The 14,272-nt window shown below is 46.7% G+C and overlaps 1 protein-coding gene across 1 annotated transcript in view; it reads left to right on the top strand.

The window, feature by feature from the left end:
• Positions 1–1,987: 1,987 nt before the first annotated feature.
• Positions 1,988–14,272, top strand: part of l(2)gl (LLGL domain-containing protein l(2)gl) — a 79,048-nt gene continuing 66,763 nt past the window's right edge. The window contains exon 1 of the mRNA XM_089574477.1: positions 1,988–2,112. The gene's annotated coding sequence lies outside the window, so the exon portion shown is untranslated. The remainder of the gene's footprint in view (positions 2,113–14,272) is intronic.

Genomic DNA, 14,272 nt, shown 5'->3' on the forward strand with positions numbered 1-14,272 from the left:
GCAGTTTCTAAGAATGCTAGGAACGTGTAGATCGAGTTCCCGCGGCAAAAAGACAAGTTCAGAATCCTCTTCAGTGCACCTTTAATCTTGAGGTTATTCAACACTCTTTGAAGGAATCTGCTGACATTAATTTGCCATGTTCCCCTTTCTCTTACAATTGTACGGAGCGGGGCATCATGTTTATGGGTCTTCACAGTGAAAAACACGTGTAACCCACGACTTTCACTATTTGTGATTGCTTTAGCAAGAGGCAATAGCTCTAAACGCTTACAAAAATCCGCGAATTTGCCTTTAATCTGGGTGTCCCGTTTATTCACTGCCACGAAATTTTTCTTCACTGCTTGCAAAGCTTTCTCATTAAACATGGCTCTAGGCATGGCAACAAAACCAGTGACCTTATCTGCCTGTAAAAGACAAAGCTCATTATGAGTGAAAAAATTCACGATACCAGTCAAACATTTTTTAGCCTTGTCTTGTCTCACAAACTTCACATTCTTTGCCAGACAATCTATGCCATCTAAAACGCAACGTCCCTGATTTTCCTGAGCTGCCTTCTCGGCTATGCGCCGGTTCAGGCCCACAAGCTCATGAGGGGGCACACAAGGTTCCAGACCGAATTTCGGACCCTTTTCAAGCAAGTTCGAGATGTTGGCAGGGACAGAAGCCCCACCCATCACTACAAGTCCACCCTTGCTGCGCTCTTGTTGCTTAGGCTTCCTGGAGCTAGCAACAATCCATTTGTGTATTTAAGCTGTGTGTGCGTCCTTAAAAAAACAGTTGACAGTCAGCGCTGTGTTCGTCCCTCTTCTCTCCCTGCTTCTTTTCTTTGGCCGTGTGCCGTTGCGCTGAAAAACTGAGTGTAAATCAAGAATACCAATTAGCCCAAGAAATAACTCTACTGAAGAAACTTTAAGACCAAGAATGTTGATACCTCTAGTGTATTTCATAGACTCAAACATTAAAAACCTGGTTTTGCTTTCTGTTGTCACGGACAAGCGCAGTAATACAACACCATGTGGGCCGTTGGCCATTGTTGTCAACTTCTGTTCCTTTAAGCTGAATTTCTTCCATTGGTCTTGGTTCGACTCAACAGAAATGCGACCGCCGTGACCGAGATTCGATTCCATGACTGGCGGTTCAGCAACCGAACTCCAAAACCATTGAGCCATAGCGGCGGGTGGAATGCAAAGTGATCAAGTGTGAAGTGGACGCTGAACTAATCGAAACAGGCCGCTGCCGATTTGCTTGCTGCCTCGTATTAGTAGTCGAAACTTTCCGCTACGATCAGCCTCAATCAATAAAAGCATAAATAAATAAAAGCATACACTTGATTTACGTCGTAGGGCCCATTTAATGCAAGGTTAATAAGTTCTCCAGGTAACTTCTGCTGATTATAACTGTCCATACTTGTCGGAAAATACCAGCGTACACTCGTAACTAAACCTCCCAACGGGCACTTTGACTCGTCCTGAACAATCGCAGGACGTTCATGGGAGTTTAAATGTGTTTATAGCGCGCCCTACTCCGAAAAAGGCATAACACCGCTGAGCTGATTATATGGAGCTTTCTGTTCACTCAGGAGCCTAAATCCCTGTTGGCTCAAACAGATTTCAGGCAGAGAGGCGAAAAGATATTTCGTGACAAACAGACTAAAAATCTCTTCACCTGTTTCAGAGAGTCGCTCTTAACATCCATCCACCTATTCGGCACTGCCTGACTTATTAGCGCTGCAACCCTCTTCATTCAAGAACTGACACCCGAGCATGAGCCTTGAATTTACGCGGTCCCATGTGGCGCTTCTCGAGTACTCGGACAGATGGCGCGGTTGGTCCGCCCATTATATTATTGTTGCAGACGGCGCGTGCAATTCCCAAAGCACGCATGGGTTGTCTGTACATGCGTGCTCGTTGGTGGGAAAACCCAATCTCGAGTCCGTGAAATGAGCGAGCAGCAGAAAAAACACGCTACTCAGTTTAACCGGACACAAAGGCTATGAGTATAGTGCGTGCGTGCATGTCTGCCGGGCTGCTATCCGGTTCGTGGCGTCGAGATTTACGTTACGAAGCATGTCCGTTGCGGTTCTCTCGCAGCGACATTCGTGGAAAGAAAAAGGTATAAACCCTCTGTTAATTTTTATACTGATGGTCAATAGAAATTCTACAGAGGGTGCGCGATAAGCCTCTGGGGTTTCAAAATTAACCAATGTAATGAGAAGTAAGGGAAGAGTAAGCAAAAGGGAGTAAGCTGTCATCTAGCGCGAAAAGGGGTGCGCTGGAAGAAAACCTACTCCCTTTAACTCCCATATAGGCATGTTCATATTTAGAGTGTACGCTGGTCACGAGATAAGACAATGTATGTATTCCCAATTGATTATACGAAGTAGTATTTTACATACGGAACAGAGTGTTATAACGTACTTTTTATCAGGTACTGCTGTGTACACAGAGCACAATTCAATGGAACTCCTTTTAAAATAGGGTATGTTGTGGCTGGTCTGGCTTTTGAGGGTTCTGGAGTTTCAGAGTTTTGAGAGCAGTGGTTCTCACGTGGGGGTCTGCGAAGCCTTGAATTCCCTAATCGGCTCTTATGGCGTCAGCCGACAATGACAGAGAGACAGAAGAGATAAAAAATAAAAGTTAGAGAGAAAAAAAATAATCTTCCTTTTCTACATAATACCGCTGTTCGTATAATCAGGGCTTGGATGTGTATGTCAGGGAGGCATATGGGGGTGGGGGGATGCTGGTCAAACGGTTCGACAGGTGACGGGTTTTCTTCAAGACACAAACGCGAGTAAATAATACCCTAGTCGAAAACAAGAAGAAATGGACATATGGACAGGTCCTGCAACGCGAAGCCAGGATAGCCGATGGACGTTAAGGGTTACGGACTGGATTCCAAGAGAAGGCTAGCGTATCAGGAGGCAGCAGAAAGTTAGGTGGGCGGATGAGAGGAGGGAAGTTTGCGGGGATATGGAGGTCGCTGCTGACACAGGACTTAGTTAATTGGAGAGATATGGGTGATGTCTTTGCCCTGCAGTGGGCGTTGTCAGGCTGATGATGATGATGAGGTTTTCATCAACTTTTCATACAGTTAGTGCTTCGACGAAAGAATTTGACTTCTGTTAAAAGCAACACTTTGATACAGCCATAGTAGAGTTTTTCTGTTAAAATGCATTGCCTTTTTTCTTCCTACCTGCGCCGTAGTTCTGGCTTTAAAAAGGGGCTGCTTGTTGCGTTTGCAGAAAAAAGCGAATGAAACCGCGGAGCGACGCTGATGCGCGCGTCGTAACTCCGTCTCTATACTTACACTGTTTTTCATTCGCAGCGTTACTTTACTGCGATAACCGAACTCCTCGTTTAGTGCACAAGTCAGTTATAGGCGCATGCTCGGACATCACAAAGCACTGGAGCGAAGAATTTAATAACAGCCAGCGTAATTGCGCGCTGTTAATAAATCATATCTTACATATCTTACAACACAGTGCAAACAAATAAATATAATTAGTACAAAAATACAAACATGCTGTATATTTCTGTTTAGAGAGTAACTTAATTTTTTATCGAACAGTAAAATGCCTGCTCACTCGACGCGTGCAAAAAATTATTTCTCTTATAACGCCAAGTCGTTTCGTCATCATTAAAAGAATCGTTGGGGGGGGGGGGGGGGGAAATGTGTCGTCGGTGTCAAAATTCTCTCATTGGCTGGAGGAAAATTACGTCACCAGACCGGAAGTGACATCGTTTCCGATAAACACACAATGTGATTAGGTGCCCCTGTATGTTTTCTTTTTTTTTTACCGGAACTTCGCCGCCCACGACTGAGGCTTCATCTCAATCACTGTGCTTCTACTGACCCTACCTGCGCATTCTGACCTTCCGCATTTTATTCTTCCCCTTTCAAGCCGCTGTTCTCTCTCTCTCTAATTCCTTCTCCTCCTTCTCTTTCGTGTCTGTTTCGTTGGTGTTTCTAGACGACCTTGAAACATATTCCGCAGGGTTATCCAGCTGAACTTGAAAAGGCACACAACAGCTGCGAACAAAGAAGCCCGTAGAGAAAGAAATATGCGCTAAAAAAAAGGAGAGAATAAAAGATGGCTACCGCGCGAGCACAATGCAATCCCTTCAGCATACATGCCCTGTTCACTCTCGGCGGGGTGCCGAAGAGAACGGTAACACGGTTTCCCCGAAGAAAACAAGAAGCGCTACAAAAACGAGGAAAAGACAGTCCTTAGAGTTGCAGGGGTTACGAAACTGCCGCGCTACGCTCGGTTTTACTACCATCCTTTTATTTCGAATCTTTCTTTCTTTTTTATTTCTGAGCGGCGAAATCTGTCTGAATGAGGAGGCGTGTATGCGGTCTGGGAGGGCAGGCAGGAAATGGGCGGCCAACAGAAGTGAAAGGACGCAATTCAGACGGGGAAAAACAAGCGGCTGCAAACAAACAAAATAATGGCGAGAAAAACGAACGGGAAGTGCGTGAGACAGACTGTGTACTAAGCGAAATCATAGGCCGAGTACGGGAACTCAAGTGCGCCAAAATATTCGCTAGGCGTACGTTTTTGAAGGCAGGATATCGGTGCGCTTGCGTGGAGCGCGTGTGCGACGAGAGAGCGCTGCTTTTTTCATTTTTTTTTTTTGCAGCCGCAGGTCAATACTCGAGAGGCATATATTTTGAAATAAAAGAGAAACGCACATCCCTTACAAAAGTTTTAGACAGTCTATAGATTTTCTCTAGACTTCTGTCTATAAAGTCTATAGCCTGTCTAGAGACAAATCCTAGAGAACAGTCTATAGGCAATACAAGTGTCATAGACAGTCTATAGACAATCTATAGATTTATGGCCATACACTTTTAGTTAACTTTTGTCTATAGACAGTCTATAGACTATGACAAAAAGCAATATGTATAGGAAATCAATAGAGTCAATAAGAAGTCTATAGACTGTCTATAGACCATTTTTATAAGGGATTTTTCAAACACGGGGACAAGAGGTGTTTACAAAACAGAAAAAAAGGAAACAATACAGAGAGCAACAAAGAAAAATAGAAAAAGACACAAGTTCAACACGACTGAACTGGATAAAAAGCGCTCCCAGTTTGACTTTTCGAAAAAAAGAGGGGGGGGGGGGCTAGCCAAGTAAGCTCTGTTTAGCATGTGGTGCATGTATACATAGCAGGCCCAGTTTGAACTTTTACTTTGCCTTAGGCGTCTTTCTTTATTCTCTGTTATCGGTAGAGGCTGAAAATTAAGCAACCGCTTCCAGAAACACGCGTCTCTGAATTTAATGCGCATTTCGGCCTAAACAACAGAAATCCTTTACAGAAGTAATAGGATAATTTATAGCAAAAATGAAACGCAGCGGTAGTGTTGTGTTTAAGCGCAGTTCGATCTGCGCAGCAAATAAATAAATAAATAGAAGATCAACGTTCTGACACCTGCATGGCAGAATTTTCTTCATTGTTTTTTTTTTTGCTACACAAAAAGACAGGGACACGAAAAGAGACATCGCGTCGTGGGATCATATTTTTTAAGGTGCAAAAACATGAAGTGATTCCCAATTACCCACCTCTAGATTTGTCAAAATTAGTGTCCTTTTGCAGAAAAAGAAAACGAACTGAGCGTTAAAACGAAGAAAAAAAATCCAACGGTAAAAGATGCCAAGGTTGCGAAGCGCTTCTGCATGCATGACTACGACCTACACGAGAAATGAAATAGCGATGAGGGAGCTTGACTGCTATAATATGTAATGTACTATCAGCAAGAAATGAAACGCGAACAAGGCTACTGAACCACACACTGCAAAATAAGCAGCTCTTAGCCAGGAGAAGCTGTATACTAGCTCCTGCTTGATTCATTTTGAAGGCACGAAGACTCTTCTTTAGAATTGTTATTCAACCGCGCTTGTATTTCAAATACAGGAGCTAATACGTTGGTGTTCTTGTGTTGCCACCTACGTTTTCTTGTTCGCGTTTCATTCGTGCTCATAGTACAATGAAAAGGTAAGGTGACGAACTTGAAGTACAGCGCTAATTCAAATTTTCCAGATAATGCTGGGTTTTTCAGGACTAATCAATCCATTATGTGATCTACAATAGCGATACCAGCACATGTACCGTAATCGATTTAAAAATCGTTTCTTGCTTCAACGTTGTTCTTTGCTCCATTTCCTGTAGCGCATGTTTTTTTCTTTTTCAGCAAAACGTCTTCTGCGACGTCTGTTACGCTTACTTGTCGCTTTGATATATAGGCGGGAAGGGCGTCCGCAGAACTTTTTCCAGGGGGGTGCACCCGATGGCCGGTTATGAGGGAGGCGGCAGCTGTGTAGTTGTTTTCTACTAGTGCACAAATAATATCCGTAATTCCAAGGGGGGGGGGGGGGGGGGGGCGGTTGCCCCCCCTTGCCCCCCCTTCCGGACGCCCATGGGCGGGAGGGTTTTCAATTAATACAAACCGCAGTAACAGCTACGTAAGAGGTCTTCTGAAACGCCAAGCTGTAAACGAGTCAGCTGTTTACAATTCGTCACGCAAGCAAAGTCATTCAACAACTACTCATTGGAAGCATATGTTTCTGGCTGAAAGTTTGGGGTGAGAAAACTTGTCTCATCTTCACATGAAAGGGATGCGAGCAAAAGAATACGTGTTAATACAAATGTTATGATTGGTACAGTTATATAACTATAAGCAGATAACAGCTTAGCTACCGTAGTAGGAATCTATCATCACAAGTAAACTTTGGTTTGGTTTAGGTTTGGTTTGGTTTATGGGGTTTAACGTCCCAAAGCGACTAAGGCTATGAGAGATGCCGAAGTGAAGGGCTCCGGAAATTTCGACCACCTGGGGTTCTTTAACGTGCACTGACATCGCACAGTACGCGGGCCTCTAGAATTTCTCCTCCAAAGAAATTCTAGCCGCCGCGGCCGGGATCGAACCCGCGTCTTTTGGGTCAGCAGCCGAGCACCATAACCACTGAGCCACCGCGGCGGCACAATTAAACTTTCAAGCGGTCTGGCCTGCTAAAGCGTTCATAGCTGACAGACATGTATTACGCATGATACGGATAATAAAGTGAGAAGATAGCGTCCTAATGTAACACTTCTTTTTCTCAAGTCAACGAAAACGCAAATTATGCATTAGAACATTATGGACGTTGCAAACTAATCCTGAGAGATAAAAAAAATACGAAACGCAAATGAGAAGGTACTGTCGCCTCGTGATGACGGCACGCAGACCAGAATAGAGATAAGCGGACTTGCGTCCAACTCAAACTGTTTACTGGGGCCCCTAGAAAGAAAGAAACCGGATGGCGGCTATAGCGCCGCGTACACTCCACCGTAGTCGTAATCACAATTTAAAGATTTGAATAGACAGACAATAGAGAGTCCATAGATGGGCATTATTTTTGTTATCTACTTTTTATCGCTCATCAGTGACGAGCGTCTGTTGGACTGTCTGACGATATACTGACCGAGGGAGAAATTTCCGTTTGGAAAGGTGCACTAGCCGCCAATTTTTGGACAAACAATGTTGAAGGCATGCATTGTGCAGATTGTTAGGTATAGTTTAGATAAAGCGTCTTGCTTGTCAGTGTAAGTAAATAAATGGATAAAAATAAAATATCAAGGGGGACACAGCTGCAAAGGTGCGTCAGATGCCTGCTGTCCCACTTTGCGATATTTTTTAATTTTTTTTTACTATTCTCTCCCGCGTGCGCGACAAACACACTCATCGGGCGCCCCCTTTGTTGTAAGACGATGCGCAATGCCCGTCCAACGTCTGCCGGTGTCTCCATCGGCCGCACGATGAGTCAGCGACCCAGACTTGGAACGAGCTTCTTTGTTTGGTATCGCGGTCATTGTTCTAGCAGGAAACGGCTTGTAAGCAGCAGACTGCCGCTGAATTCTATTTTATCAAAACGTTTGGAGGACTGCCTTACTATGGCTACTATAGAAGCCTTACAATTTCGCGTAATTATGCATGTATTGGTAATTCGCGACAGCAATAATCACTACGAATATAACTAAGATAAGGAAGAAGAAACGCTATAGGAAAACGCATCTAATATTTCTTCGAGCTCTCATAATTTTTCCCCTTATTTTTCATAGTGGCGTGCGAACGAAAAATGTTTCATGCAATAAAGGACAATTCTAGAATGCCCGCCTGATATGAGAACCAAAATCTTCACTCAGCCTGTCTAACTAGTGTTGTTTCATGCAATAAAGGAAAATTCTAGAATGCCCGCCTGATATGAGAACCAAAATCTTCACTCAGCCTGTCTAACTAGTGTTGTGTTGTGTTGTGTTGGGTTTAATGGCACATAGGCAACTAAGGCCATCATGCGCCAAGAACATGTCTAACTAGTGGTAATGGTTAATCACATCAGGCAATCTGATGTGACGATCCTCCGTAAGCAGTGGTGATATTGCCTTAATTCTTTTACAGTTAAAGTTTTTAGAAATTATGCTTTTGTGTTCGGTACTTTTCAAATTTCGCCTTACCCGATGCCTGAACTTGCATCAATACATTTCGGTTTGGTTTACGCTTTATGGGGTTTAACGTCCCAAAACGACTAATGCTATGAGGGACGCCGTAGTGGAGGGCTCCGGAAATTTAGACCACCTGGGATTCTTTACCGAGCACTGAAATTGCGCAATACACAGACTTCTAACATTTCGCCTTCATCGAAATGCGACCTCCGCGGCCGGAATAGAACCCGTGTCTTTCGGGTCAGCAGCCGAGCGCCATAACCACTCAGCCACCTCAGGGGGCTTCGTTTTGTATTACTTTTGCTGGCTTACCTGAATTTGCCGTTGCAATGCATTGGCCTTTGATTAGCCTTCTCATCTGCGCTTACTGCAATGTTGCTTGGGATAAACGACTTACCCGAATGCTTGCCGCCCTCGTTTCTGAGAGATCATGATGGCCCGCCTCCACCTTCTACCCAGCGGGGTAGGGTGGGCAGGTGATGGGTGAGTGGTGCTTCTGGAAGGCAGCTAGGTTTCCCACTGCACCTTTTAATTCGACTTCTACGTCGGTTTTTAGTTCCGCTGCCGCATGGCCTGCTAGTGGGTAGAGGCAAGTGGAAGGTGTAGGTAGGTGGGTTGGTGAGGGTGGCGATTCTGGAAGGTAGAGTTGGGTGGGTGGGGATGGGTGGTGAATGGCGCCTGTGGAGGGTGAAAGTGGGCTTGAGTGGTGTGGGGTGTTGGATCGAGATCTGCGGTGGTGGGTGGGCGGGCAGCCCTCTGGCTATGGTTACAATTGCACCGCTCACAAGACAATGTCATACGTCATTTCCAACTTTGAAGCTCTTATTACTTGGTGAAGTCGACATTTAGTACGTCGGCGACTGTGACAAAAATAGCGCTTAATACTTTTCGAACTGCGAGTTTTATGGCGCATACGATGTGTGGGTGGTGCAACTGACTGGAACGGCCTTCCCCAGCATATCGCTGCCATAACTTGCCCAACAACGTTTATGACTGCTGTCAACGCTTGCACCATGTAACTCCGACCCCTTATGTAAGAGCCCACTAGGGCACTTTAACGAAAATAAAGTGATGTGATGGGATGATTCTGATGATACAAAGGTAGGAACTAAGGGGTGACCTGTGTCCTGTACATTTATTGCGATGACTGTCCACCGTCTAATTAAACGGTCGAAAGCTCCCTAGTTACGCACACCTCTCAAGGCGCCCGTACCCTCGATTTCGATGAGTGTGCGGACCAGTTGAGTTTGCTCTGTGTCTTTTTGTCGGCCGGAAGATAAGCTATCAACCACGACATGTCGAGACGCGGACTCGCTAGCCAGCTTTAGCCCCACGCGCACCAATGTCACGTGGGCGCTGCGCAGCAGCGCATGGTACAAGAAAACAGAACACTTTGGCGACATGCACCCGCCGCGATAGTTTATAGTGGTTACGGCGTTCGGCTGCTGTGGCCAAGGACGCGAGTATGAATCCCAGCAGTGGCGGACGCATTTAAGTGGAGGCGAAATGCAAACACACCCGTACGCTCTCCGATGCCAATACACGTTAGAGGACACCGGGTGGTCGAAATTAATCCGCAGCATCAACTATTGCTCCTCTGAACCACATGCAGCTATGCCATACTACTTTGCTGACGGGTAATGCAACGATTGCTTCTCAGGTGGCAGAGCGAAGCTTTTATGTATTTTCGGGTAATGCAAAAATAAGAATGTATTTCGTTCTTCTGCACGGACTGACTGTTCGCTTACCTATCGCTATGTTTGTACGCCAAAATGGAGGCCAGAGGAGAGGTTTGACAACTCTAGTGCACTTTAAAAGTGTAACCATCAAGTGTGCTTTGTGGCCATGTTAGCCACGGAAGGAAGTCACCATCAGCTACGCTGTATGAACTAGATTTTGTGATTGCTGGCTAGCGCCAAACTTTAGAGCGAAGTCTATCTACGTAAAGATTCTTTATCCGCTGGCGCTTCGCCTTTAGTCATGCCTGCCTCTCTCATTACCCTCTTTTTTTTATATATATTTTCAGCTTGCTGCCCAAATGTTTTGGTTTGGTTTGGTTTGGTTTATGGGGTTTAACGTCCCAAAGCGACTAAGGCTATGAGAGACGCCGTAGTGGAGGGCTCCGGAAATTTCGACCACCTGGGGTTCTTTAACGTGCACTGACATCGCACAGTACACGGGCCTCTAGAATTTCTCCTCCAAAAAAATTCTAGCCGCCGCGGCCAGGATCGAACCCGCGTCTTTTGGGTCAGCAGCCGAGCACCATAACCGCTGAGCCACCGCGGCGGCGCTGCCCAAATGAACTCCCAACCTCAAGTATATTTGACAGCTGCAGGATTCCTGTTTGTTTGTTTGTTTTTTTCCTCTGAGTTCAAGCTACTTACTTGACATCTTTATGCACATGCTTGCCAAATCCTCTGTTTCCTCGTTTTAAGGTTATACACGGACCACATTTTAATTGTTTTGCTACAAAACAAACAACCTCTACAGCGTTCTTCTTCTGCATCTGCCGCCGCGGTGGCTAAGTGGCTATGGTGCTCGGCTGCTGACCCAAAAGACGCGGGCTCGATCCCGGCCGCGGCGGCCAGAATTTCTTTGGAGGAGAAATTCTAGAGGCCCGTGTACTGTGCGATGTCAGTGCACGTTAAAGAACCCCAGGTGGTCGAAATTTCCGGAGCCCTCCACTACGGCGTCTCTCATAGCCTTAGTCGCTTTGAGACGTTAAACCCCACAAAACCACAAAACCAATCTTCTGCATCTATTACCCCTGATGGATGTTTTTGTGAATCGCTTTTCACGCGTTTAGCACCGCCTGCCTCTCCGTTTCTTTCTCGTTTTTTTCGCGGAAACCAAGAACACGACGAGGCGTCCACATAACTGCGAAGAAAGGACCGCTCGGCGCCGAGCCATATATATGCTTGTTGGCACGGGCCTCAAACAACGGCAGGTGAAAAAACAGAGCATGCAGCCCATCGCTATCTTTGCTTTGTCGAAGAGATAACGGGAGGGTCCCGTTGCCAAGCGAGTATACACGAGAGTTTGCTGTAGCTCGCGACCTGCCGGTCTCGTTATCTCGGGCTTCTAAATACGATCGGGTTGGCCGCCAAAGACGTTTACGGAAGACCGCAACACAATCGCTGATAGCGCGCCGAGCGGCGCCGTCGGCGGGGGGCAGGCAGCCCGTGTGCTCGACGTCGAATGCAGAGCGCTCAGGCATCTTCTCTCGCGGTTTGTTCCGCGAAGAGTATCATATGCCTCGCGTGTTTGTTTAAAACCGAGAGAACAGAGCGTCTGAGCAGTGCTGACAGCTCTGGAAATGTTATGAAAGCTTGACTGAAAGGTTATGATGTGCTTTGAATGACGGATAGCTGCCGGGCGCTTATACGCGAAGAATTGTGCTTCTATGTAGCAGTCGCCGAACGACAGGAAATAACATGAAAAATGCGTAACGGAGGATGTCATATGCATGGACAGGTAGCAATATACTGTAAGATTTATAGCATTCATTTCCGTGTTCGCGCATGTCAACATATACTATAATATATAGGGCAGTTTCCTTTTCGAGAGCTTTAAATTGGGTCTAGAGGATAGGCTGACAAATAAATGCCTTCGGTGCCTTCTTCCATTATCGTGCTTGTCATGATCTTCATTACTGACAATTCCAAAGAGGAGCGTTTGGCATCTTCCCGCTGTTCTGAAAGACAAGCTACTTTTGTAGCAGATTTTCTCGTTTTTTTAGTGAGTTCTCTATCAATATACGATTTGGACTGCTATTGTTCGGTAACCTTGAGGTAAAATCGTAATCGGCTGCACAATACTAATAACGTACGAGCAGTTAATGGTACTAAACATTGCTGAACGCTCTCTAACTTGTTCTGGAATTAATATCCTCTTACTAAATGTAGACACAACTAAAAGCGCCGGTCCTGACAGTATTCCTAATATGTCTTGCCGCCGGTTCTCGTCCATCGATGCTTTCCTGGGTTTCTATTACTGTTGGCTTCCTTCATATGTACCGTCTTTGTCAAAAGTAACCAGGCTGCATGGTTTGCTTCTATTGGCTTTCCTAAAGATCGAAAAGTGTTGGAAGGTAAGAGGAGCCCCAGTCCTTGCCTTTAACGACCACTTCAGCTTCAGAGAAGCTGTAAGAGCTCCACTGTACGAGCTAGAAGGAAACCTTGCAGCCTGGCTACTTTTGTGACAATTCGTGCACGTACACCAGTGCCTGCACAAACCCGGTCAGTGACTCCCTGGAAGCGGCCGACCGCGCCGTCCTAGCGTCGTGTCGCCACGGAGAGACAAGGACACATAGCGCATAGGATGGCCGTCGACGACTCCTGCGGTGGGGATTAAGCCCGTCACGAAGATTCCAGGGAAGAGCTGCGCGGAGTGAACCCGGTCAGCGACTTTCCCGGGAAGCGGCAGACCGCGCCATCCTGGCGTCGTGTCGCCACGGAGGGGGGCTCGACGCTGTCACGAGGAGGGAGATCTGCGCGGAGGGAACAAAAGGAAGCGGCGAGCGGGCGGCGCCGCGGGGGCGGCGAGAAGCGCACAGCGGCTACGGCGAAGGGGAGGAGGCAGAAAGAAAGAAAGAAGCAAAAGGCTTAAAAGGGGGAGCCGACGGGAGGAACAGGCAGAGAGAGGGACGATTCGAGCGGGCGAACGAGACGGAGGAAGGCAGAAGACCGGGGCGGCACATGGACCAGGGAGCCCGGGGTCTAGCCTTCGCTCGCGTTCGGCCTCCACAGCAGGCTTCAACGCCTGGCAGCTCCTCCAACGCCTGGCCGAGAACGAGAGCCGCACCGCCGTGAAGAATCCCCAGCCCGGCCGCAGCAGACATCCAGCCATTCGTCGAGCCCGTGCCACAACAAGCTGACTCAGCCCCGACGTGGACGAGCCCTACTGCATTTCCCGTAAGCGGCATCCAGCCAGATCCGTTCATTAAATCATATTCTAAAATCATTCTTGGAGTCTGTGCATCAATTTCCTCATGCCCAGTGTGGACCCAGAGCCATTTTAAGAAAATGAGCCATCACATTGGTGTCAGAAGTGGGGTCCACACTTAAATCATTGGGCAACCACTGTACGTCACAAACACTGTACATCATAACGAGCCCCTGATTTCCTTTCCCTTGTCTATTCAATAGCTGAACGAGGGCCTCGGTTGTGGCAGTCCTGATGCCATAGGCGTAAGAGGGTTGTCAGCTTTCAATTTGTGCTCAGTCCATAACCAACAAGAAATCAACGCAACATGTTTACAATGGAATTTCAACTCACAAATGGTGGCCAGTTTTCAACTGGGGGGTTCTGCAGTTCATCAACACTGTTGTCATAGAAGTTCAGCATAGATTAACAGCACACACTAAAAGAACTCTGGAGGAATTCAATAGCCTTTCAACACGCATTTTTGTGAGGGACAGCTTCCGCCCTCTCGTTTCATTGCGCTCCGCGTCACACTCGCGGAATACTACGTCGTCCGCCGCTATGGACCTACTACGTCCGCCCCTATGGACCTACTACGTCCGCCACTATGGACCTACTACGTCCGCCACTATGGACCTACTACGTCCGGCGCTATGGATGAGGGTGGCGCTGGTGAACACTTCCAAGGTTAGGTTACGCGCAGCATGAATACCCTAGAAAGTAGAAGTGTGGACAGCCACCGCAGTAGCTCAGTTAGTAGAGCACTGTACATGAAATTTGGAGGTCGTGGGTTCGGATCCCACCGGTGGCATGTGCTTGTTTTTTCTTCTAAAACAACTTTACTAAATGGTGTGTTTTCTCCTTTT

Source organism: Amblyomma mixtum, chromosome 2 (genome assembly GCF_055824585.1).
Source record: "Amblyomma mixtum isolate Tamu chromosome 2, ASM5582458v1, whole genome shotgun sequence".
Taxonomy (NCBI): domain Eukaryota; kingdom Metazoa; phylum Arthropoda; class Arachnida; order Ixodida; family Ixodidae; genus Amblyomma; species Amblyomma mixtum.